The sequence below is a fragment of the Podarcis bocagei genome (genome assembly GCF_964188305.1).
Source record: "Podarcis bocagei genome assembly, chromosome: 4".
Lineage (NCBI taxonomy): Eukaryota > Metazoa > Chordata > Lepidosauria > Squamata > Lacertidae > Podarcis > Podarcis bocagei.
Window position 1 is genome coordinate 85,711,959 of NC_138128.1, and position 25,366 is coordinate 85,737,324.

At 43.8% G+C, this 25,366-nt stretch overlaps 1 long non-coding RNA gene across 1 annotated transcript in view; it reads right to left on the bottom strand.

The window, feature by feature from the left end:
* LOC308585882 overlaps positions 1-25,366 on the bottom strand; it is a 40,266-nt gene continuing 14,900 nt past the window's right edge. Inside the window, exons 3-4 of the long non-coding RNA XR_014007664.1 lie at positions 9,421-9,525; positions 1-243 (exon numbers count right to left, since the gene is read on the bottom strand). This is a non-coding gene — a long non-coding RNA (uncharacterized lncRNA). The remainder of the gene's footprint in view (positions 244-9,420; positions 9,526-25,366) is intronic.

Consider the following 25,366-nt stretch of genomic DNA (forward strand, 5'->3'; position numbering starts at 1 on the left):
CAAAGAGTTGATGTTGGCTATGGTGTGTTTACTGAGTGTATGAGCAAAACTGGGCTCATTGCCATGAAATGTCCAGCTGTGGGGACCCATTACTCTGAGACCACAGACACGCTCAAATGACAATGAGGCTCCAACACTATTCTTGTGAGAAAGGTCTTCCAGAACTGACTTGAGGACCATCCCGACTGAAGAACACTCTTGCCACTCTCCTCTGGTTCATGGTACTCTTGTCTCCTCAGCCCTCTGCAGAAAAAGATTCCAAAATAAGGTGGGTCCCACTGTGCTGCATTAAGGCTTCAGCTACAGCCAGACACTTGCAGAGACAACATCTTGTTCAGTTACCATAGTAGGACCCTGGGAGTTCTCAAAGAACTGCTTCCTTATATGACTGCACATATATATACAGGAATTCCTCTACATTGTTCCTGTTTCAGTTCTTCAAGAAAAAGGAATCCAAGGAAAGAGATGAAGGGGCTGGAATAATTTTTAGCAAATACTTTCCTGAGATCTCAGAATTACTGAAAAACTGATGCAATGTTTTTGGAGCTCATTCTGGTACATATTAAACTCGATTCCTCATCTAAGTAAAGGATAAAGCAAATGCTTAAGCTTTGAGAAAATGAACTTCCACGGACCTCCTCGTGCTTAAAATTCATACATACTTATGTCATTCACCGGATGCAAACAGCACCTTGAAAGACTAAACCCTTTATGGTTAAGTAGTAAAGGAACAAATGAGTTCAGGATGCCAGCAATCTGCAGAGTGGGGGGAAACCCTGGGGAGACTTCTTTATAAACTTGGAGTTGTTCCTTTGACATCTACTTGTGCAGTTTCTACGAGAACAAGACTGATCAAAATTTGACCTTGTGACTCTGTAACACTCAGTTTTCAAAAGGAAACAGCAACCATATTGATGTGATTTTAAAAATGCAGGAAGTGCAGGCGAATGGAGTTCATTACAGGCAGGGTAAAATAAACACTCAGTCTGCCAGCATGTGAAACCAGCTACACTCATCTTCAGGAGCCTCTGTGCTTGCTGATTTCGGAGAGCTTATGGCAGAAGCTAAAACCACCCTCAACCTTGACCAGTGATCTTCAACCTCTTTTGGTCTGTGGCTCCCCATTAGCCCAAACCTGGCCACACCGAACCCTGAGGCAAGGGCTGCAGATACAGCCTCCATCTCTCTCTTCCCAGAGAAGATAGCTACAGGCCAAAGGAACCACTATCCCATTTTGCATTTGGGTTCTTTTTTTTGGGGGGTGGCACGCCTGGTTATTTATCTTTCCTAGCTGGAGCATATAGCACCCGCGGGGAAATTTTACTTGCAGCACCGAAGCCTACAGAATATCACAAAAAGGGGAGGTTGATTTGAAAATGCACATTTTCTGCCATTACCCCTGCACTGTTGAATGCTCATCCCTCTGCCATACATAAAACATCACCCATCCACTGCTTTCGACAGCTTTTTTCACAAATATAAGATGGCGGACACCTGGATTGCCAGTAGTATATGTGAAAAGGGTCCAGGGTCTAAGCAGACCACAAGCTTAGGATGAGTCGACAGTGTGATGCAGCTGCAAAAACAGCTAATGCTAAAATTTTAATGGTAGAAGTTTGAATTGATCAAACCAAAATGCAGAAATGCTGGCAGGAAAATGGTGGGTTTGAGAAGAGCAAGCGGAGAGAGACAATGGGAAGAAAAGAGTGGTTTTAAATTATGGCCGAAGTTTGAGTAGAGCAAGTGAGGGCAGCACGTTGATGAGAAAAGTGGTTTCAATAAAGCAAGAGGGGAGTTGGGAGAAGTTCTGTTGTGTTACCTTTTGGTGTTAGCTTCTGTGTTGGACCCATCTCTGCTATTTCGCCTGATCAACTGGTACCTCATCAACTGAATGTACAGTTGATATACAGGGGTGGGCAACCAGCATAATCCCAATCACCCTTTATGTGGATGCAGTTAAGATTTCCAAAGGGCTGTGCTTGAAAGTCTTTAAATATCACTACAGCACTGTGGGAAGACCCATGAATAAGACATGGGTCTTCCCACATTTTCATGGCAGTCCTGTACCTATGCAAATTTGCTACAAGGATTTGGTATTGCCTGGTATATCCTGGAACAGACAGCTATGTTTGCTGGATTCAGGCTCACCTGGGCTACACCCTAACGTGGAATGTCTTGGAAGGAGGTTCCTCTTTTGGTTATGAAGAAATTTGCTTCAGATAGCCTTGTTCACAGCATGGAATGCAACGTGTGAAACAACCCTCCTTGTTTCTGTTTTCACACATTCAGAAAACAAAAGTGTGGGCTGATGGGAGTTGTAGTTCTAAACATCCTGGAGGGCACCAGGTTGATGAAGGATGCTATAAAGAAATTCAGCAGCAGGATATCTATCCGTCCTTGATCTGCTCAGTGTCACTTAGAGCACAAGCATTCAGGACCTGATGGAGTTTTCTATAAACCTCTGCCAGATGGCGGGAGGTAGAAGCCAAGAGAATTTGGATGGGATAGAACTTTGTTAGAAAACAGAAAATTATTCCTGTCACACACATGGTGTGTGGATGAACAAAGCAAACAACTCATTATGCAACGTCAGAGCCATGTTTTGGTTGCTTATTTCTCTGTCTGCTCCCATTCAATATAAAAAATGAAGACGGGAAATAGTTTTGTTTGGTGATTTTCATCAGCATAAGGGGGAAAGGTTAGGGAAAAACACTCACTGAGCACCATGATTTCAGTCCTAATCTCTCTCTCTCTCTCTCTCTCTCTCTCACACACACACACACACACACACACACACACACACACTACAGTTGTGTTTTCTAAAACAACCACCAAACAGAAATATGAAAGGCAACCATGCCTTTTATGTACAATCTAGTTTGGCCCCTAAAGGAAACCAAGAAACCTGACCGCTTTGACTGAGGGCCAAGCTAGACATGATTGTAGCAGATATTTTGCCCCAATCAAATGCAAAGTGAAGGATTGTTCCAATTTTAAGGGCAAAGTGGGTGTGATAACAAATAGTGCTAAACCATTCATCCCATCTCCCTAAATGTTTTTCTGCAAGCAAGGCTTGCTTCTTGCATCGGAGTTTGGCTGAGGGAAAAGTGGTGTCAAGGGGCACACTGCTGGGAAGGTTTAGCATTCCTTTCCGTTCCCTGCTCTGCTCACCTCATTTGTTCTTGAAATCAAATCCCCACCACCACCGCTTTCTAAATGGAGTGCAGGAAATGGAGTTTTAAAGTGTTAGCCCATTGGTTCATCTGATTCGATGTTGGCTATACTGAGGACAGGAGCAAGCTGACCGTAAATCACACCTTTCAAGTTCGAGTTAACTCTTTATTAGCATGAGCAAGATCTGCACAAACTTGGCAGAGTTCTGGGCCTACCTAATGAGCACAGCAGCTCATCCCTGGTAGGTTTTGCCCCATGCATCAGTTGCTGAGACTGAGTCCCCACAGCTGTCTAAGTCCCCCTCCTCTCCAGGGCTTTTCACAAGCAATTGGAGACTGCGCCTGCCTGAAGCCAATCTCTCCTCTGCCCTTTTCATGCCTCTTCTGGTTCTGGGAGACAAGAGGGGATGGGAACTTGTCGCAGCAGGAGGGGGAGACACACCCATGACTCTGCATCAGCTTAACTTATCTCTGCCGCTTGGCCTCCTTTCTCCCATTCTCCTCACAGTCTTCTCCTGCTGACCACTCATCATTGTCCCACCACCAATCCCCAGGCTCTGAGCTTTTTTCCCTTGGGGGTTCCCCAGCTGGTTCCTTCCACCATTCCTCTGCGTCCAGCCAGTCCCTGACTATTGACCGGTAGCAGATCTCTGGGGTTTCAGAGAGGGGTCTTTTCCAGCCAGGGATTGGACCTGTGACCTTTTGCATCCATAGCACATACTCTGCCCCTAAGCCATGGCCATTCCGCCGTGGGTCCCTTCCATGATTAAACACATGGATCTGTCCTCATCACCTCTAATTGAGTAGAGAGAATATGTAATTCAGCTGTTGCAAAATGTTAGACATTTTATTCCAGGATTAGATTAATCTAGGCAGGAGAGTCAGTGGTGCCCCTCATCTGTTTCGGGCCCATAGTACAAAGCAGTTCCCACGGGATTGCCATATTGCATCTATCTGGGTGTCCATCAATATGCAGAGGATACCCAGCTCTACCTCTCTTTCAAATCAGAACCAGTGAAGGTGGTGAAGGTCCTGTGTGAGTGTCTGGAGGCGGTTGGAGGATGGATGGTGGCTAATGGATTGAGGTTGAATCCTGACAAGACAGAAGTACTGTTTTTGGGAAACAGGGGGTGGGTTGGTGTGGAGGACTCCCTGGTCCTGAATGGGGTAACTGTGCCCCTGAAGGACCAGGTGTGAAGCCTGGGAGTCATTTTGGACTCTCAGCTGTCCATGGAGGCGCAGGTTAATTCTGTGTCCAGGGCAGCTGTTTACCAGCTCCATCTGGTATGCAGGCTGAGACCCTACCTGCCCACAGACTGTCTCGCCAGAGTGGTGCATGTTCTAGTTATCTCCCGCTTGGACTACTGCAATGCGCTCTACCTTTGAAGGTGGGGCTACCTTTGAAGGTGACCCGGAAACTACAACTAATCCAGAATGCGGCAGCTAGACTGGTGACTGGGGGCGGCTGACGGGACCACATAACACCAGTCTTGAAAGACCTACATTGGCTTCCAGTACGTTTCTGAGCACAATTCAAAGTGTTGGTGTTGACCTTTAAAGCCCTAAATGGCCTCGGCCCAGTATACCTGAAGGAGCGTCTTCACCCCCATCGTTCTGCCCGGACGCTGAGATCCAGCGCCAAGGGCCTTCTGGTAGTTCTTTCATTGTGAGAAGCAAAGCTACAGGGAACCAGGCAGAGGGCCTTCTCGGTAGTGGTGCCCACCCTGTGGAACACCCTCCCATCAGATGTCAAAGAGATAACTACCTGACATTCAGAAGACATATTAAGGCAGCCCTGTTCAAGGAAGTTTTTAATGTGTGACGTCTTAGTGTATTTTTGGTCTTTGTGGAAGCTGCCCAGAGTGGCTGGGGAAACCCAGCCAGATGGGCGGGGTACAAATAAATTATTATTATTATTATTATTATTATTATTATTATTATTATTATTATCTGGCCAGGCAGCCCCATAACCTATGGTGAGGCATTAAGCTTGAAGCCTTCAACCTGCATTTGTTATATTTATATTGTTATATTTATAGTAGACAAGAACGCTTGTTGAATGGCTAGCTGTGCTAATGCTAACTGCTTCCAGTGACAGTTTCTTGGCAAGAACGGAGGTTGAGAAGTTAACATCCGTACATCATGCAGGAACAAGTTGCAACATAAGTAAACAAGAGGCATTATAGTGGTAGCACTTCCTGATAACATTACAAGAGCTAAGGATGAGGGTGATTCCTCTGAGCCATTTCATTAATCCCTTTCTTCCCCTTCCCTGTGCAATTCCACAGCTCTTTCCCTTTTAATTCCACAGCTTCACCTTAAAATTTCACTGCAGGCAAAATGCAGCGGCAACTCTAGTCCCAGATCCAATTGTCAGTTTCACTCAGCGCATGGTGAGAGACATTTTTTCCACAGCATCAAACTCCCAACTGGACAAACAGAGAGTTGGAGGAGAAATGTGTTTGGTCTACATTGTAAAGCAAACCAACCTAACTCCCTCAGTGCTAAATATATATGTGCAGATTGGGATGCAGCTATCAATCAGATAATGCACTCTTCTCAGTTTTGCAATGCAGTTTCAGTTCACACAAAAAATGCATATTTATGGAGGGACATGAATTCATATTTGAGAGAGGGGTCCATTTGAAAGCATACACAAATGGGCATTTTAGGGGAAGGATGCACACAAAAAGCTTACAAAATGGGTACGATTCAAACAGATGTGGAAATTGTGAGAATTGAACTTAAGATGGGGGGAGAGAAGGAAATTTACAGAAACTAAACTTGACAGGCTCATCCAGCCCTAAAACTATATGAGCAACTTTGTCAAGAAATGTGAGGTCAACCTTTTGAAATAAATAGATAAAGAAAAATTGCATAATCAGCACATTTTGTAGGGGCAGATAAGATACAAATTTAATGACGACAGAGGCCTGCTTTGAACACCTCCTGATCTCAGTCCCTAAGAGGATGTTAGCACTAATATATCAGGTCCTACTATATCTAGGGGACGCAGGTGGCGCTGTGGGTAAAAAGCCTCAGCGCCTAGGGCTTGCCGATCGAAAGGTCGGCGGTTCGAATCGCTGCGGCGGGGTGCGCTCCCGTCGTTCGGTCCCAGCGCCTGCCAACCTAGCAGTTCGAAAGCACCCCCGGGTGCAAGTAGATAAATAGGGACCGCTTACAAGCGGGAAGGTAAACGGCGTTTCCGTGTGCGGCTCTGGTTCGCCAGAGCAGCGATGTCACGCTGGCCACGTGACCCGGAAGTGTCTTCGGACAGCGCTGGCCCCCGGCCTCTTGAGTGAGATGGGCGCACAACCCTAGAGTCTGGCAAGACTGGCCCGTACGGGCAGGGGTACCTTTACCTTTTACTATATCTAGAGTAAGAAAATCCAGGTTATGTGAACAGGTGGGCAACCCAGTCACCAGACTGATGGAAGAATGGTTTCACCTTGAGAAAAAGATAAACACATATACTGCAGCTTTTTCACTACTTTAAAAGTTATTTGAGACAATAGTGCAGGCATAGGCAACCTCGGCCCTCCAGATGTTTTGGGACTACAATTCCCATCATCCCTGACCACTGGTCCTATTAGCTAGGGATCATGGGAGTTGTAGTCCCAAAACATCTGGAGGGCCAAGGTTGCTTATGCCTGCGATAGTGCAAAGGAATCAAACACCAGCCCAAGTGCCAAGAATAAACCATGAAATCTCCAATCTCTGGTGAAATTTGCAAAAATTAACAGTGATGTCCTCTGTAGCTGGTAGACTTGGGAAGCTGGAAAAATATATATCTCATGCTATTGTTTTATGAGAGCAAAGCATTTTGGGAACCTAGGAATTGACTTAAAAAATCAAGTTTCTAATGGCAAAAAAGTCTTACTTTCTAATTTGATAGTGGCAACTAGAGCTGCTTTCTCTAAATACTGGAAACTCCCCTCAGATTCCTAGAATGTGGGAATGTGTCATGTCAAGGTGTAGAATCAAGCTCTGGGTTGGCTCACGGGAGCTATGTAGATGCTATAGAGAGTAGCAAATGTCAAACTTTACTGGAATTATTCAAAAATATGTGAATGGTAACCCATTTCCTTTCTTTTTAACAAGCTGATAACCCCTCTTGTGTCAAATGCAGTTTTTGTCTTCATTTGTTGGATTCATGGGCCATCTTCAAAAAGTAATAGAAAACAAAATTTCCCTTTAGGCAAAATATGGACACAACACTAATACTGTAGAACTCTGCATCAATATCTTCTGAGGAAGGTTTCAAGAAGACTCAACTCACGACAGGGAGGGGAGGGAGAACTTTTTCGTCCTTGCATTTTCACCTGGCGTGCATGACCTCTTCTCTTCTCTTCTCTTCTCTTCTCTTCTCTTCTCTTCTCTTCTCTTCTCCAACCTATGATTCTGGTCTTCACCCAAAGGGGGTTCCCTCTGGAGAGGACTGGAGGCAATGGACTTATGCTCTTCAACTGCTGAAAAGAAAGCAATGTATGGTGCAATGCCTTGTATACACTTACTTGGAAGTAATTCCTACTATGTCAAATGGGATTTGTTTCTAGGTAACCGCACACGGGATTTCCGCCTTCAAAGATGAGACGAGGAACAAGAATCTTTTTCTTCCATTATGGCATAAAAGCAAATGGGTGGCAGCATTACATGAATTAGAGCGCATGGGTTTTTTAAATAGTACTGCCAACTCTCCAATACAGAACCGTGATATATAATAGCCTACAATAAACAAAGAATGGAATTGGGAGTAGGACGAGATGATTCCCTTTAAAAGGAAGCTGGATTAGATTTGCAAGGAGAACAGCAGCAGAGTGTAAACTGGGAGAAATGTTGTGAACTGAAGATAAGATTGGGGGGGGGGGACGACCAAAATTGACAGATTCATCCATTCCTACCCACTGGAAAACACTTAATAAATAGAGAAGCTTGCTATTTCACTCCAACAGAATACCTAAGAAGGTTGTTAGCTATTTTTAAACACACTTTCAGCTGCATGCACTCTGTCCATTTGGCCGTCACAAGCTGCCGAGCCATTTGTTCTCTTGCAGGGCCAGCCCTGTCACAAGGCAAAGTGAGCCTCATGGATCAGAAGGCAGATTGGAGGGGAACACAGAATCAGTGGCAGCCTCTGCCCATCTGACTTTCTCACTGACTCTCCTCCAGATGTATCTATCAGTTTGCCCACTCTCTCTGCACCTTGTTTGGTCGCCCTTCTCACTTGCCCCACAACTGCCCTACTCTTCTCTCCATCTTCTTCGCTCTCCCTCTGTCCCTAATCACTCACTCGTCTCCCCACCCTGCTCAGCCCTTCCTACCAATTGGCCCACTCTGTCCCCCTCTCCTGCCCGCTTCCTCCACCAATTTATTCACCTGCCTAGTTATGCATTTAGTTGGAAGATTTCTGACTTGCCCATTACCATAAGGTCCCAGTGTAGCTTACAACCATCTCATCAGAAAGTTTTTAAAATCACGTAGAACATTTCCAAAACAAAACTTGCTCCCTCCCCTTGCATTGCTTGCTTGCTGTGATCCCACCCACCCCCAAACCCACCCGCTCTTAACATCTGGTGAGGAATGAGGGTGGGGCATTTGCTAGTCCACCACACCTTGGACAGGGCCTGGTTTGGGAAAATCCTTGTTTCCCTCAGGTATCCCTGAGATGAGGAGTTGAAGTGAAGAAAGAATTGCTGCCTGATTCCTAGGGCTTTGTACCCTACAAGTACTTGAACCAAACATCTGGCGTAAGCTACTGTAGCCTAAAGTCCTTTTGGTCTGAGTCATTTGGTAAAAATAGAACAAAATATATATATTCCCTGTGCAAAGAACCAAGAAAAACAAAGTAGGAATTCTGCAATGGAGAACTACTGCTATATGTGTGTTTCAAGACGCATTTATTACACAACACATACCTAAGCAGTTCTCCATGACCAAATCTTGAGTGAGCTGTTTTTCTCCTCCTGCCCAAGTCTCCGAAAATGTGTGACGCACGGCTGGGAAAGGTTAAGTCAGCCTGCAAGGAAGCTCAAAGCAGGAAGTACAGATTGTTACAGACATGTGGACCACTAGCCAAACCATCAACAACACGACTGCTCCAGTTAACTGCTTTTCATTTCAGAAGTGTCTCAATGCTTCCTTTCCTGCCTTTGCCCTGCAGCTAGTTGGAAGACAGGCCTGCTCTTTTCACTGAACGTGTGATGAAGATTGCTGAGGTTTTAACACGACTAGAAAATGTGTGGCTTACCTTGCTCGACCTTCTCTTAGCTCTGCAGGTAAGAGCAGCCCAAGATGTGCAGCCGCTGTCACTGAGCAGATGTTCTCCAGCCTCTAAACAGGCATCTCTTTATTGCTGGAAAATGAGGGGCGGTGCAAAGGATATTGAATGCTTCAGGATTCAAGCAACATAAGTAAATTCTACCTGTCTTGTTTCTACATACACTGACACACCTCTCTGTCCTCTATCTGGGCAAGCAAGAGGCACTTATCATTCAAAGAGAAAGCAAAGCGCAGCCTGGTAGAAGCATGGCCTACAGAGAGACCCGACCAGCCACATTTGGCCTTCAAGGCTGAAGTTTTCCGCCCCTTTATTTTGTGTTTATTATGTCTTCTCTTCACTGGTGATTCAATATTGCGTGACCGGGCGGTGACAGCCCCAGCCCCCAGGGATCATAAGGAAGGTATAAAGACTCTGACAACGTGTTATGGAATTAAAATTAGGCCACAACTTTATTAAACTTCTGAATGTAGGAAGACCTTGACTTAGGCCTTGGGCGTGTACCCCTCCCAGCCCCCCAGCTGGGGGGAACTGGGCTCATCAGGGTAAATAGGATATGGGGGTGCTCTGCGAGATGTAAGTGTAGCAGGCAGCCCAGCCCATATCCCGGCATGCAGGGTAGTTCACTGACAACCTTTCAGTGTATGGCCAGTGACATCCATATATATAACCCCTTTAAGAGGGGAACCCTGGAATCACTGCCGCAGGGGGGTGAGTCACCACTTCACGCCCCCTCCCCCCATATAGGGAAGAAAGGACTAAAGGATTCCACCCAAGGCCATAACCGCCAAAGTTGTGGCAAATTGCTATGGGGAAGACAAAACCTGCTAATGCAGGGAAATTTCTTCCCGGTCCTTCAACATCAACCAGTCAAAGACTGTAGCAGTACCCACTAAGCAGGGGAAAAAAGTTAACCTGAAAACAAGAAACATTAAACAAAGGGAGGGTAGGGAGGGTGAATCTCCAGAGCCGACTGCCTGGCTATTGTCGGCTCCATCCCCTATTTATAAATGGCGCTGGCCCCACCTCCCAGCAAGAAACTTGATTGCTCAGGCTGAGTGTGAACCTCCAAAAATTAACACTGAGAGGCAAGCCAGACCCTGTTTGCCAGTAAGCTCCCTGGGAACTGTAGCACCACGCACGATCCCACAAAGGGCACCCACAATGTAAAGTGTGAATGCTCATTGTCGCTTGGCTGAAATTGCTCATATGTAGAATTTTCCATAGGATCTGAGCTTTTCTCTTCATCTTAGCATAGCCATCCTGTCTGAGGCGACAGACACAAGCAATATCAGCAATCACCTCTCCTACTAAGCTGCCTCCTGTTTAGAGCGGAAATAAATATTTGCAGCACTTGAAATTCACCAGAGTACCCAGTTCTGCCATTGCCTTCTGACTGGTTTTCAGTTAGCCCTTACGGGACCAGCTTTCAAGTGAACCTGTAAAACCTACCTCTTCAGTGTTGCTTTTCCCCAATAGTGTAAATCAGGTCCTCCCTTAAAGAGGGCACGTGTTGCGGTGAGACCTGGCAACCAAACCCTGTGTTGTGGGTGGGTACGATTGGATAGCCACAACACCCAATTGGTAGGTCCCTTGATGTAGGGTTTGATCAGGCCAATGGGACGCAGCCTAAACGGATCAAGGGACCTATATATACCTATGCACATGACCCAGAGCTTCCTCTTTCAGCCCGTGCATTCGGAACACCCACCCACCTCTCCCTACTTTTAGGGCTGTGTGCTTGACCTTCCTATGCCGTTGTGTGTCTTCTGTCATTGGGACAGGGGCATGGCATGAATTTCCCCACTTGGCTGATTGGCTGGTGCCATTTGGGTTTCTCCTGCCATGTAGCAAATTGTCACAACTGATAAGGTTGCGGATAGACTCTGGTTCAGGTGATAGGGATGGGAGAACACTCTTGCCATCCCTATGTGAAGGGTATTCTGTTAAAGGAATCCAGGGACTCAATGTTGTGATCAAACCTGTGAGGGGGTTGTGCCCGTGCCTAAGTCCAGGGGGGCATTTGGGTGGTGGAGATAGCCCATTCCCGGCTTTCCGCTTATCCGGGTGTTCACCCTTGGCTGACCTTTGCTGGTGCCCTACGTCAGTGCTATCTGCAATGGTGCAGGGAGCTAGTCGATTCAGAGCCTATGCAACCACTCACTTGCTGTAATCAATAAAGTTGTGGCCTAAATTGTGCCAAAAACCAAACCAAGATCTGGGTCTTGTCTGGATTTATTTAAGGGGGAGGTTTAAAGGTCTGAACACACAAATAACTTTTCACGATTCACAGCAACTTTATTGCAGTAATGCACACACACACACACACATACAAATATGTACAGTGCTTTTTTTCTGGGGGGATGCAGGGGGACGTATACCCCTAAACAGTTTGTGAATCTTTGTACTTTTGTCCATTTACTGTATTTATTTTTCCCAATTTGAACTATAAAATGGTGGTTTTCTTGAGTCAAAATGAGAGTACCCCTAAACATTTATTAAGGGGAAAAAAGAGCACTGAATATGTATATTGTATATATACTGCATCTTTGTATCCTTTCCTTTATTTATGTTGCTTTGTGAGGATGTGGCTCAGAAAAAAATGGCTTGTAAATACAGTGGTACCTCGGGTTAAGAACTTAATTCGTTCCAGAGGTCCGTTCTTAACCTGAAACTGTTCTTAACCTAAGGTACCACTTTAGCTAATGGGGCCTGCCGCTGCGCCGCCGGAGCACGATTTCTGTTCTCATCCTGAAGCAAAGTTCTTAACCCGAGGTACTATTTCTGGGTTAGCGGAGTCTGTAACCTGAAGCGTCTGTAACCCGAGGTACCACTGTACTAACAACAGGCAATAATAACTATGAAGGCAAAGACAAAACGGGGGGGGGGGGGACACAGCAACTTTGCAAATACGTTCCAAAGTGTCAAAAATGCAAGATGTATTTTGGCACTCACGGAAGTAAACACACAATTAAGTAGGCTGCGTCAGCTCAGCCTTCGTGCAGAACATTTTTGAACAAGCCATACATGGGCAATTGATCTAAAACAAGTAACGTAATAGCAACACCCCCTGGAAAGCAATTGTACTTTCAGGGTATCAGAAAACAACATCCTTTCCCCAGGAAAGCTTTTGCTCCCATCCTGTTTTGTAAGTAATGCGCATGGATGAGTTCATCTTTAAAAGTCAGGATAAAGTTTTTGGCTAGGAGCTTTGTACCGGAGCAGGGAGGAGAAGCTTTGCTAACATCAGCAAAGGATCTGTTGGGAATTTGGAGATGGTGCTGAAGAAAGCAAAACATATGCTCAGGCAGGACAATTTGTACTTCACAAACACCGTACAGCCAGTACATATTTGCTATGTGAAAAGAAAAGGCACAGTTTGCTTACTATGAAAAAGTCCCTTCCGTTATTTTCAAACCTATCGCTATTTGGTATTTCAGGATCTGGATTTTGTTTCAGAAGCTGCAACAAAACACAGGAGCAGCCAAAAACATTCCAGTCAAGTCACAAATTACTAATAAGGAAATAAAAGGGCTTTGAAAGAATGACTCTAAAGGAAAAATATGTCTCGCTGATGCACTAATAGCTGCAACACTAGTTCAGAGGGAGACAGCTAGTTATAGCCTGGGCTGCGTGTATGTCATGGTGGCTCTCAGAGTGGAGAGGAAAAACACACAAGTTGGTGGTGCTGAGTGCAGAATTCAGCTTCCATTTTTGTTTTTTGTTTTAAATAACTTTCTAGCCCTTATGACTAAAAAGATATACCTGAAAATCTGTGATCGGAAAACCTGGATAGGTTCGTATGAGGGAATAGGTCTTTCAGATAGGTAAATAAGGTAAAGGCAAAGGACCTCTGGGTGCTTAAGTCCAGTCAAAGGCGACTATGGGGTTGTGGCGCTCATCTTGCTTTCAGGCCGAGGGAACTGACATTTGTCCACAGACAGCTTTCTGGGTCATGTGGCCAGCATAACTAAACCGCTTCTGGTGCAAGGGGACACCGTGACGGAAACCAGAGCACATGGAAACACAGTTTACCTTCCTGCCGCAGTGGTACCTATTTATCTACTTGCAGTGGTGTGCTTTTAACCTGCTAGGTTGGAAGGAGCTGGGTCAGAGCAATGGGAGATCACCCCATCATGGGGATTTGAACTGCCAACCTTCTGATCGGCAAGCCCAAGAGGCTCAGTGGTTTAGACCACAGCGCCACCCGCATCCCCCTAGGGATGTAGCAATGCAGCACCTGTGCCATTTGCTTGCCATGTTGCATTAAATGAAAGCATGTCATATAGTCCCAATTCCTTCTGATGGTGACACCACTGCAGATGGCTCAGGACACAGGTACCTGAAAGATCGCCGGCTCCCTTATCCACCTGCCATGACTGAGGTCATCCAGTAACCCCTTTCTCACACCACCACAATTCACTTAGATATGGTACGTGGCAACTTCATGAGACGACATTCTCAGTAGTAGCACCCCGACTCTGGAATGTCTTTCTTTCTCCCATGCGATCAGCACCAATACTTGGCTGATGTAGTTACATTGTTAGGATATTGTTTGATTTTATATTGTTTTATTTAAATGACTTTTTTTTGTATGTTAACATTGTTCCTCACATGGGGGTATGTGAACACTGAAGAGTGGGTTACGAAATAAATAAATATTCAAAGTACTTCACATTACATTATCCTGGTAATCGTTACAACCACCTAAACCACAAAGACTAGGGGAAAACATTTTGCAGTATATCTACACACAAACACACACACACACACACACACACACACACACACACACACACACACTGACCTATAAGAAATTATTTGCACCAGCAGGATAATCAAATTTATTCTGGATCTTTTCAAGGCTCCTGAAAATCAGCAGAAATCTGCTTCTTCTGAAACTGAATTCTTTGCTTTTCTCTTGGATTTTGTATTGGGGAAGGGCACAACAATAGTATTTACAGCAACAACTTGCTCACTCTTCTGCCACGCTGGGCAACAGATTCCTGCATTTCAGGGGGTTGGACTAGAGGAACCTTGTGGTCCCTTCCAACTCTACAGTTCTATGATTCTATGATCGACTGCGCACTCTGGCCATGACCTTGATTTTTGGATACAGCGGAACTTCCAATTTTTGGATGGCAGCTATGCAATATCTTGAGGGAAGATTCTCAGGGAGTTTAATGGTACTGAAGTCTTTCTTCCTCAAATAAAAAAGTAATTATCCAACTGTTAAAAACCATTAAAAAAAACCATCTGCATTAAAAATCCCATGAACAATGATTAAACAAGGAAGTAGAAAAGGCTTGTTCACATAGATGAGCATCTGCATAAATTATGCATAGTACCCATGAGCCAGTAGTAAGAATCTAGCATACCCTTCTAGTCAGGGCAATCTATAACGTATGATAAGGTCTTCTGATGAGGTTGCCAGTGGAGATCAAAGTAAGAGAGAGGACAGATCTCTAGATTCCACCCCTTCACTGATACCCTGAAACCTCACATATTTAGACCTTGCATGGGTGGAATCCGCCTCCCAAAAAATTGCACACACACACACACACACACACACACACACACACACACAATTCAGATTGGGACCACAGTGGGTCCAAAGGGCTGATGCTTCCCTTTCTCCCACAGGATGGTTCTGATCCAGATAAGGGTCCCTGTGCTATTTATTGGATAACAATTCAGTAACATCACATCTTCTTTGGTCCTGAGAGTTGATTCACACAGCTGTTAGGTCAAAAACCTAAAAAATGTTATGTGGCAGTAAGGCTGACACAGGGGAGATTGCTTAATCCCATGTGGCCAGATTGGGATTTGGATCCAGAGTGGATCATGGTTTCCCATTGTATCCTGCAGTAGCTCTTCTCGAAGAAACAAGTACTTCGCTATAAAGACTCTGTAAATAACAAAAGCCAGAATGTGTGTGTGTGTGTGTGTGTGTGTGTGTGTGTGTGTGTGCTGGAAATGATCTCAAACACATGCACCATCCTGTAGTATAATTTGAGGAATCATTTAGTAGATCTTGGGAAACTGCTAAAATGACAAAGTTTATGAAGTATGCCTTCAGATGTCTTCTAAAGGTTCTACACTTACTTATCTCCTTGGCTCGGGGGTCACATAACTCCATGCCTTCTGACATTTCTCCCATGAAAATAGGGACATCCTACTATACCCTCCAACATTTATCCAGTGAAAATGGGGACCCCCTAAGGAAAAATGGGGCATTCTGGGATCAAATCAGAAACTGGAATGGCTTCTATAAATCTGGGGCTGTCCCTGGAAAATAGGGGCACTTGGGGGGGTCTCCAAGGGTCCCTCAGAAAATTGCCCATGAGGAAATGTAGCCCACATGGGCTGAAAAGAGGTTATTCACTGAACAATTCAGAGGTCCAGTCATAAACATGGGAGGGATGGGACTACTGATTGTGTAAAATGTCCTTAAATTGGTGGCCCTTCCACTGAATGTGCATCCCTTTGATTCTACCCAGATCCTTATTACCAAAAATCTGAAAAGCTAAGATTTATAAAGCAGTCCCTTCTCTCTCCGCTGCCACTCTGCATAGCGATTATTTTTTTAAGGAGCATGTGTGCTCTTTGAGAATGAGATGTTTGAGTATCAGAACATTTCAGCCAGCCTCCTCTGCTGGCAGAAGCTACAGCCGAAACTGGAGACCTCCCAGCCGCACAAGATTCCTTGCAGGAGGAGGAAGGGGGGTGGAGATTAGAAATAAAAAACAAATCCATACGTTGCCTGAGGGAGAAGGGATAAATAAACAGAGGGAGCCCTGTTCTAAGATCTCTTGCTAGGCTGGCTTTCTCAGCAGCTAGCTGGTGTGTGTTGTGTTACCCAAATGCTGAACTAATTCCCTTTTTTGGTTCTGCACAAACCTTTTCTAGGAAACAAGAGGGGGAGGGGAGCATAAAAGCTCCAAGAATCAGACCTTTCGCTGTTTTTATAACCATTTTCGACAAAAGAATCCTTTTGTGCTAGAGAACAGCTTCGCAGCCACAAGACATCTCGGCCACAAGCAGGGTGGTGTAAGTGCGTGTTTAAAAGCAATTGCTGCTCCCAAATATTTTCCTTTCTCCCTCAGTGCCTCTTGGAACAAACAGGAGCTCTCTGGAGGGTTTTTCAGCGCCTGACCTCTTAAAAAAACCAAACCAGCTTCCAGTGTACTGTACTGATAATGGAAGACTCTAATATGGTGGCAGGCTGCATTCACCCAGCTTCAATCCCTTCCACCCCTAATTTTAAAAGGGCCATGAATCACAGTGGGCAGGGGACCTTTTCCAGTCCGATGGTACCTTATGGGGGGTGGGCAAGGTCAGAGTAAAAGTGGCCAGAGCAACAGATATAAATCTTATCTATGTGCAGCAGTTAAGTTTCTGAAAAGGCCGAGAGGTCTCTTCCTACCACTGATATTACACTAAACTCACTATATAAATCAATGGAATGACCTGACTGAGAAGGTATCTAGCTTTGCCACCGTGTCTCCTCCATAGGGTGGGGCCTCATTCCCTGCCCCCCGCTGTCTCTCTTCTCCACCTCACTCTTCCTCAGTGTTACCCTCTTTCCCTTCCGTGCCCCAGCGGCCTCTGTTTCACTCCTCTCTGCCTCCTCTGTCTCACATCTCCCTCCCTTTCCCGTCCACCCTCATCCCCCTTTGAAGCTGCCACCACATCCTCCAGCATCCCTCTGCCTCCCCTAATCAGCTCCAGCTGTTCTTCTTGCCGGATCTCAGGCTGCTTCAAGAGCCAAAGGTGCGTGCCTATCATATGACATCCAGGTACGCCACTCTTGGCTGTTCTAAGGGGCCTCAGTTACACAGATGCCGGGGCTGTGCTCAGAGGTGGTCCTCCACACGTGCCAACTATCCAAATTTTATTCAGGAAGCTCCATCCATTGGGTGCTTCAAAATTCTTCTTTAAAACCCAGCTGTTTACCCCAGGCCTATTGGATGCTTGAGAAGATAATCCTGTTCAGTTGTTGACTTGTTGTTTTAAAGGATGGCGTTTAAAATACAATGCATTTTTAAATTGCATTGTGTTCTTATCTTCCTTCAGATTATTTTGTTCATGCTATTTTGGTTTTATCATTTCTGTAAACCACCTATAATTCCTGTAATTTACATTGCTCTCTGGATCTTGTCCCCATGGACTTTGCAGGAACCAGGGGTATCAGCTATGCAGAAACAATATGCTAGCAGTATTCTAGGCATTTTATCATGATAAAATAAGAAATCAGGGCTGGACAGATGTGGCTTATATGGGTTTATCTTTTATCCTTTTTACAACCAGAGGTGAAAATGTTAAGTCACTTTCCATTCCCAAGTCAGCTCTCTTATCCATCTCCATACCTGGTTGTCCTCTACTTCTGGAAAACAAAAATGAAATAAAAATGCACACCTGCATGTGAAAATGGGATAAAACAGACTTTCTGCCCAGAGTTGCCAGCCAGCCAGTATTTTACCGGTTCGGTCATCAGAGCCATGTTTTATTGGATAGACTCCAAATTCTTCTAGGCTTCTCCTGTGACCCACCAGATTCTAATAACTGCACCCATAACCTACTAAGTTGTGCTTTTAGGCTCTGTTCCACATCCCCATTCAAAAAGCCAACGAACCCTCATTCATGGCGCATCATTCATGGCACTTCCTGCTTCATCCCTGCCCATGCTCACGTTGACCAGGTTTGGAGCGGGGTGCAGCTGTAGTTGGCAAATATGTGCTACAAACAGACACAAACACACCCGTGTGTCACAGAAGCAGCAGCAGCAGCAGAAAACAACTGGCTTCGTGGCACAGCTTCCACTGCCAGGATTACGAGACATGGCAATGCTACTGTGCTGGAAGCCTGATCACATGGATTAAGCATTAACTGTCTATACTTTATGCCAAGAGCAAGCACTGTTCTGTAGCAAAGCACTGGCAGGATCATCCTGCTTTATTGTCCATATTGCAACTTGACTGGTACAAGAACAGCACCATTTGTGCCTGGCCCGTTCAGCCTCATCAGCACTGGGTGCTTTGTGCCATTGCTATGATCAGAGACAATAATTCCCTTGTATGGTATAACACTGACCCAACGATAAAATAGGCACAACCCAAAAGCATTTGCTGTGGTTTCTTTTCCCATACCTCACATTAAGCGGAACAGCATTCTCAACAAAGCTCGAAACAAACCTTATTTAAGCAGAGGAGGAGAACTAGACTTGTGACAGCCCAGAAAAATGGGGGAGGAAATCAGGGCAGAGAAGGGTCCTCCTTTATAGAGGACAGTCCTCTTTTTCAAGGTGTCCTCTATTTGAAGCGCTGTTCATAGTACAAGTCCAGTTCAAAGGTAAGAAAGAAGCTGTAAGAAAGTTGATCAGAGGCCTTGAAGTTGCCCATCTGCAGTTGACACTCAGAAACAGGCATGACTGCAGTGCCAGGTGAAGAGATGGGCCCAATTTAAGGCCAGGGAGTGGACCCAAGTGAAGACTCCAGTTGTGTTTCCCCCAAGCCTCACCCCGCCTGTGACATCAGTCTACTGCCTGACCATGATTGGTCAATTCCACAAACGGGCAAATTCAAACTTCTGTGGTTGGGATATTTCTCCCACCAGCTATTAGGACCTTCACAAGGGAGTCGTAGCTGCCGTCCATGCTCAGGTGAGCAGGATACGTGCGCACTATTTGAACAATTCATCCAGGTTGCCAAATAGAGTTGCAGTTTTGCTTTCCCCCATCCCCGTTTAAACAGCTCTGCCTTTAAACAGCTGCCTGGATATACAGAAATTAAATTTAGCAAGTGAAGCTTATCTTGGCATGGGGGTAAGTGTTACAAAGAGCTTAGCTGCAAAGCATCTCGGTGTCTGGGTTGTTGTGAAAAATTGCAGGATCTGGGCTTTGAATAAAATGCGAGAACTGCACTGTCAGACTACCTCTTGGCGCATGCCCTAAGCTATTATAGGGGAGAAGCAGGCATGGCCTGAGGAGCACAAAAAACTTTGCTTTCCAATCCATCTGGAGCCATAATTAGATAGGCCTTGCACCAGCTATGGCTGGGGATGCCATGCATGTGATTTCAAAACATAACGATCTGCTTAAAGCAGATCTGTAATTCATCACACAAGATCTTAGTATCAAAATCATTCTCCTCCCCAGATCTGTTTTATTTGAATTTCTGCAGCTTGCTTTTATTATGGCTGGCGGACTTGACTTTGAAGTAGTGTTATGCCTCTCCACTCGGCAATACCCATCACCCTGCTGTTCCAAGATGAAGACAGCATTCCAGAAATTCATGCTCAGCAGATGCAGATACCCATTCTACAATTAACCTGACCTTATCACAAATAAGCACTTCTGCTTTTCTGGACAACGTCTTGTGAGAAGGCAAAAATCAAACCTAGCTGTCCTGATAAAGCCACAGAAGGCTTTTCACTGGGAGTGTTTGAAGCCTTTCGATGGATTTTAGAAAATAATTTCTGCCTTCTACAAAAGCAAATAGCTCAATGCTGTTTGATCCGTTGGTTTAGTAGATGCATTTATTGCTTCACACAAGGGAAAAGAGTCCCAAAGCGATTTACAAGAGAAGTGAAGTACAAAATTATGTAATAAAATATCCATAAAACAATACAAAACAAAAAAGTGGTTGTCCAAAGTCATCAGAAGTCAGAAGCAATCCAGAAAGTGGGAGCTCTACAAAAAGAAGTGGAAGAAATAAAAGGAGAAGTTAAGCCCCTGCACAAACAGGTGGGTGAACAACAAGTTTATCTGTCAATGGTGGAATTGAAAAATCGCGAGAATAACATCAAATTGAGAGGCATCCCGGAACTAGAGCAAGGAGATTTGATTGGATACTTAACACAAGAATTTTCGAAGTTCTGGGGTTTAAAGGAAGACACAGATTTTAAGATTGTCTCGGCATATAGACTGGGAAGAGTGGTAAAGAAAGATAGATCCAGAGACTGTTTGATAATTTTAAGATCAAAGGAAGAGAGGGATAAGATCCTAGGTCTTCATTTCAAAAAAGCAATTGAAATACAAGACAAAAGGGTGGAAATCTATAGAGATATTCCGAGACAGCTGTTGGATCTTAGAGCCACCTATTCAGAACTAGCAAAATTGCTGAGATACAACGCAATCCCCTATAGGTGGGAGTTTCCACAAGGACTATCCTTCACCTACAAAGAAAGGAAGGTTAAAATTAGAACACCTGAAGATAACCAAAAGTTCCTTCACGACCACGGAGAAGATCTCCAAAAAGGAGTGGATTGGCTTCCAGTTGTACCAGCACCAATATTGCCTGAAAGCGGGCCAACGCCTGCACCCTCGGGATCTGAGCAAAAGGAAGGCACCCCATCTTAAGAACGTTTAAAATAGAACAGGATGTCTCTGCAGCTACTTAGCTGGAACATAAATGGCGGGAATTCTCCGGAAAAAAGAAGGAGGATATTCCATATTTTGAAAAAAGAACAATTGGATGTAATATGCCTTCAAGAAACACATGTGACTAGGCTCCACAGGAAAGTATTAATTAATAAAAGACTTGGCCAAGAATTTATCTCATCAGACAAAGTCAAAAAAAGAGGTGTTGTAATTTATGCAAAGGAGAACCTATCACCAAAATTCTTATTTAAAGATGATCATGGAAGAATTCTCGCAATTGAAATCCAAACACAAGGGGAAAAGATTTTGATATTAGGAGTTTATGCGCCAAATGATGGAAAATCAGAATTTTATAAGAAGCTGCATGAGACAATGATGGACTATTTGGACTATTCTAATATTATCGTGATGGGAGATATGAATGGGGTGGTGTCTACAAATATGGACAAATCCCAAAATCAAAATTTAACAACAGACGGCAGACTCCCTAAAACCTTTTTTGAAATGACAGACAATTTGGATTTGATTGACATTTGGAGGACAAGGAACCCCTTGGGTAAAGAAGGAACCTTCTTTTCTGAGGCCCACTTGTCATGGACACGAATCGACCAAATTTGGATATCTAGAGGACTGGCCCCGAAAACGAGAAAAGTGGAAATCTGCCCAAAAACCTGCTCTGACCATAATGCCTTAAAAATGGAATTGAGACTTTTCCCAACTGGATCCTTCAGATGGAGAATGAATGACACCTTGCTAAGAGATCAAGAGATTGTTAAGAAGGCCCAAAAAACGCTAAAGGACTACTTTGAAATAAACTTGAACACTATGGTGGAGAAAAGAATAATCTGGGACGCAAGCAAAGCTGTAATGAGAGGGTTTCTGATACAACAGAATACAATAAAGAAAAAATTTTGGAATGGAAAAAAGGAAAAAATTCTAGAGAAAATAAGTGAAGGAGAGAAAAAGCTGAGAACTAATCCGAAGTCAAAAGAGGTGCTAAGAGAGATTAAATTCCATCAAGCACAATATTCGAAATTGATTAATCATGAGATTGAGTGGAAAATTAAACAAATGAAGCAGAGATCGTTTGAATCAGCAAATAAATGTGGAAAGTTGCTAGCTTGGCAATTGAAAAAAAGACAAAAGTTAAACACAGTCACAAACCTGGAGATTCAAGGAAAAATAGTTCAGAAACCAGAAGAAATAAGAAAGTGCTTCCACAGATACTTCAAGGAACTTTATGCACAGGGGCCCCAGAAAGAATCGGAAATAGACCAATTTTTGAGGACAAATGGACTATCTAAAATAAGTCAAGATAAAAGATCAATTCTCAACAGTAAAATAACTCAACAGGAAATTGAAGGTGCCATCCAAAATATGCAACTTGGCAAATCTCCAGGCCCAGATGGTCTCACCTCCAAATATTATAAGACTCTGAAGGATTGTTTGATACAACCGTTGCTGGAGGTTTGCAACCAGATTATGGAGGGGAGAAGGGCACCGGAAACGTGGAAAGAAGCATTCATCACATTGATTCCCAAGTCAGAGAAGGAAAAGACTCAGCTTAAGAACTACCGTCCCATCTCACTCCTGAATGTGGATTACAAAATATTTGCAGACATTTTAGCAAGTAGACTTAAAAACGTTTTAAACGAAGTAATTCACAAGGACCAAGCAGGCTTTCTCCCTGGTAGACACATGTCTGATAACACCAGGAACATTATTGATATATTGGAGCTGTTGCGAATTAGAAACACAAGGGCTGCTTTAATCTTTATTGATGCGGAGAAAGCATTTGACAACATTTCTTGGATGTTTATGAAGAAAAACTTGAAGGGGATGGGAGTGGGACGGGGGTTTGAAAATGGACTAGAAGCAATTTATTCAGAGCAAAAAGCCAAGTTGATAGTGAACAATGTGGTGTCGGATGAACTTCTAATTGAAAAAGGGACACGACAGGGGTGCCCTTTATCCCCTCTGCTATTTATTTCTGTTCTGGAGGTATTGCTGAATATGATTAGGGAGGACCAGTTGGTGCAAGGTATAGAGGTCGGAGCGAAACAATACAAACTGAAAGCCTTTGCAGATGACCTAGTCTTGACAGTACAGGAGCCAGTATCTAGCACAAAAAGAGTTTTGGAACTTATTTTGGAGTTTGGTCGGGTGGCGGGATTCAAGTTAAACAAACAAAAAACTAAGGTTTTGGTCAAAAATTTGACACCTACAGAGATAGAGGGGTATCAGAAAGAGACAGAGCTAAGTGTGGTTAAAAAAGTGAAATACCTGGGGGTATACTTGTCCACCAAAAATTTAAACCTTTTTAAAGATAACTATGAAAAATGTTGGTTGGAAATTAAAAAAGACCTGGATATCTGGTCAAGATTGAAACTTACCTTGTCAGGCCGAATCGCAGCTATAAAGATGTGTGTTTTGCCAAAAATGCTATTCTTATTTCAAACCCTTCAGGTCGTGGACAGAATGGAATGTTTTGGAAAATGGCAGAAGGATATTTCTAAGTTTGTCTGGCAGGGCAAAAAGCCCCGAATAAAATTTAAAATACTAACCGACTCAAAAGAAAGAGGGGGGTTTGCCCTGCCGGACTTAAGGTTGTATTATGAAGCTGCAGCCTTCTGCTGGTTGAAGGATTGGTTCCTGTTGGAAAACACCGATGTCCTAGATCTGGAGGGGTTTGATAATGTGTATGGTTGGCATGCATACTTGTGGTATGACAAGGCGAAGGTTCATAAATTGTTCAAAAACCATATTGTCAGAAAATCAATTTTTGCCGTCTGGATGAAGTATAAGGATTTATTAGAAAACAAGACCCCGAGGTGGTTATCACCTGTGGAAGCCAAGATTTCTAAAAAAAAGCCCAATATGGAGACCTATTGGCCAAAATATTGGGAACTGATTGAAAGAGTTGGAGACAATTGGAAGCTCCAAAGCCAGGACAAATTAAAAGGTAAGGTGCGAGATTGGTTACATTATGCTCAAATTCAAGAGGTATTCAAAATGGACAAAAAAGTGGGTTTCCAGTTGGAGAAATCGAAACTGGAGACGGAGTTACTAGAACCAAAGACTAAGGTACTTTCGAGGATGTATGATTTGCTGCTTAAATGGAACACACAGGATGAGACAGTTAAATCTGCTATGATAAAATGGGCACAGGATGTAGGGCACAACATTATGTCTGAGGACTGGGAAAGGTTATGGAACACCGGTATGAAATTCACGGCATGTAGTGCCTTGAAAGAGAATATTATGAAAATGGTATACCGGTGGTACATAACCCCAGTCAAGTTGGCTAAAATATACCATCTTTCTGATAATAAGTGTTGGAAATGCAAGGAGGCAGAAGGGACATTCTTTCACCTCTGGTGGACCTGCCCGAAAGTAAAGGCCTTTTGGGAAATGATACATAATGAGTTGAAAAAGGTATTCAGATATACCTTTTCTAAGAAACCAGAGGCCTTTCTTCTGGGCATGGTGGACCGGAAGGTGCCAAAGAAGGACAGAACCTTATTTATGTATGCAACCACAGCAGCTAGGATTCTTATCGCAAAGTTCTGGAAGACACCAGATTTACCCACACTGGAGGACTGGCAGACGCAGCTGATGGACTACATGGAGTTGGCAGAAATGACCGGCAGAATTCGAGATCTGAGCGAGGAAACAATGGAGGAGGACTGGAAAAAATTTAAGGACTATTTGCAAAAACATTATAAGTTGTTTGAGTGTTAAGATTGTGCACGATTAAGAAACATTATGCTTCTGCAATTTATTTTAAGTAAATGATAAAGTAAGTATTGATGGAAAAAAATGAGACAAACTAGAAACAAAATATTATGTTTATTAACAGTGTTAAAATTAAATTACAAATTTTTGAAATTGGTAACATAATAAATACAAAGGTATAACAAGTTGGGAAATAAGATAATAAATTGCTGAATTGGTTAGAATGATGAACGCAATGCTGAGAGGATGTGAGGAGGTCCAAAAAGATGTTGAAAAAATTTTATAATGATCTTTTCTTTTTTTCTATGTTTTTCTTTATATATATGGAAAATGTTTCTTGTATATTGTTGTCCAAACAAATTTGTTTACCTATGGAAAGAAACGCAATAAAAAATTTTTATAAAAAAAAAAGAAGTCAGAACACCCACTCCACCCTGCATAACAATATCCAACATAATTGTTGAGCATCACATGTACACTGGGCTTAATGGCACATGGTTTCCATTCTGAGCAGAGTTATGTGAATAAGGGGGGGGGGATAAGAACATAAGATGAGCCAATGACCCATCAGGCCAATGACCCATCTCGTTCAACATTCTGTTCTCATAGCAGCCAACGTTGTTTGATTGGGGGTTTTTTTGTTTGTTTAGTATTAAATTTCTATACTTCCCTTCAGCCGAGGATCATAGGTAAAGGCAAAGGGACCCCTGACCATTAGGTTCAGTCGTGACTGACTCTGGGGTTGCGGTGCTCATCTCGTTTTATTGGCCGAGGGAGCCGACGTACAGCTTCTAGGCCATG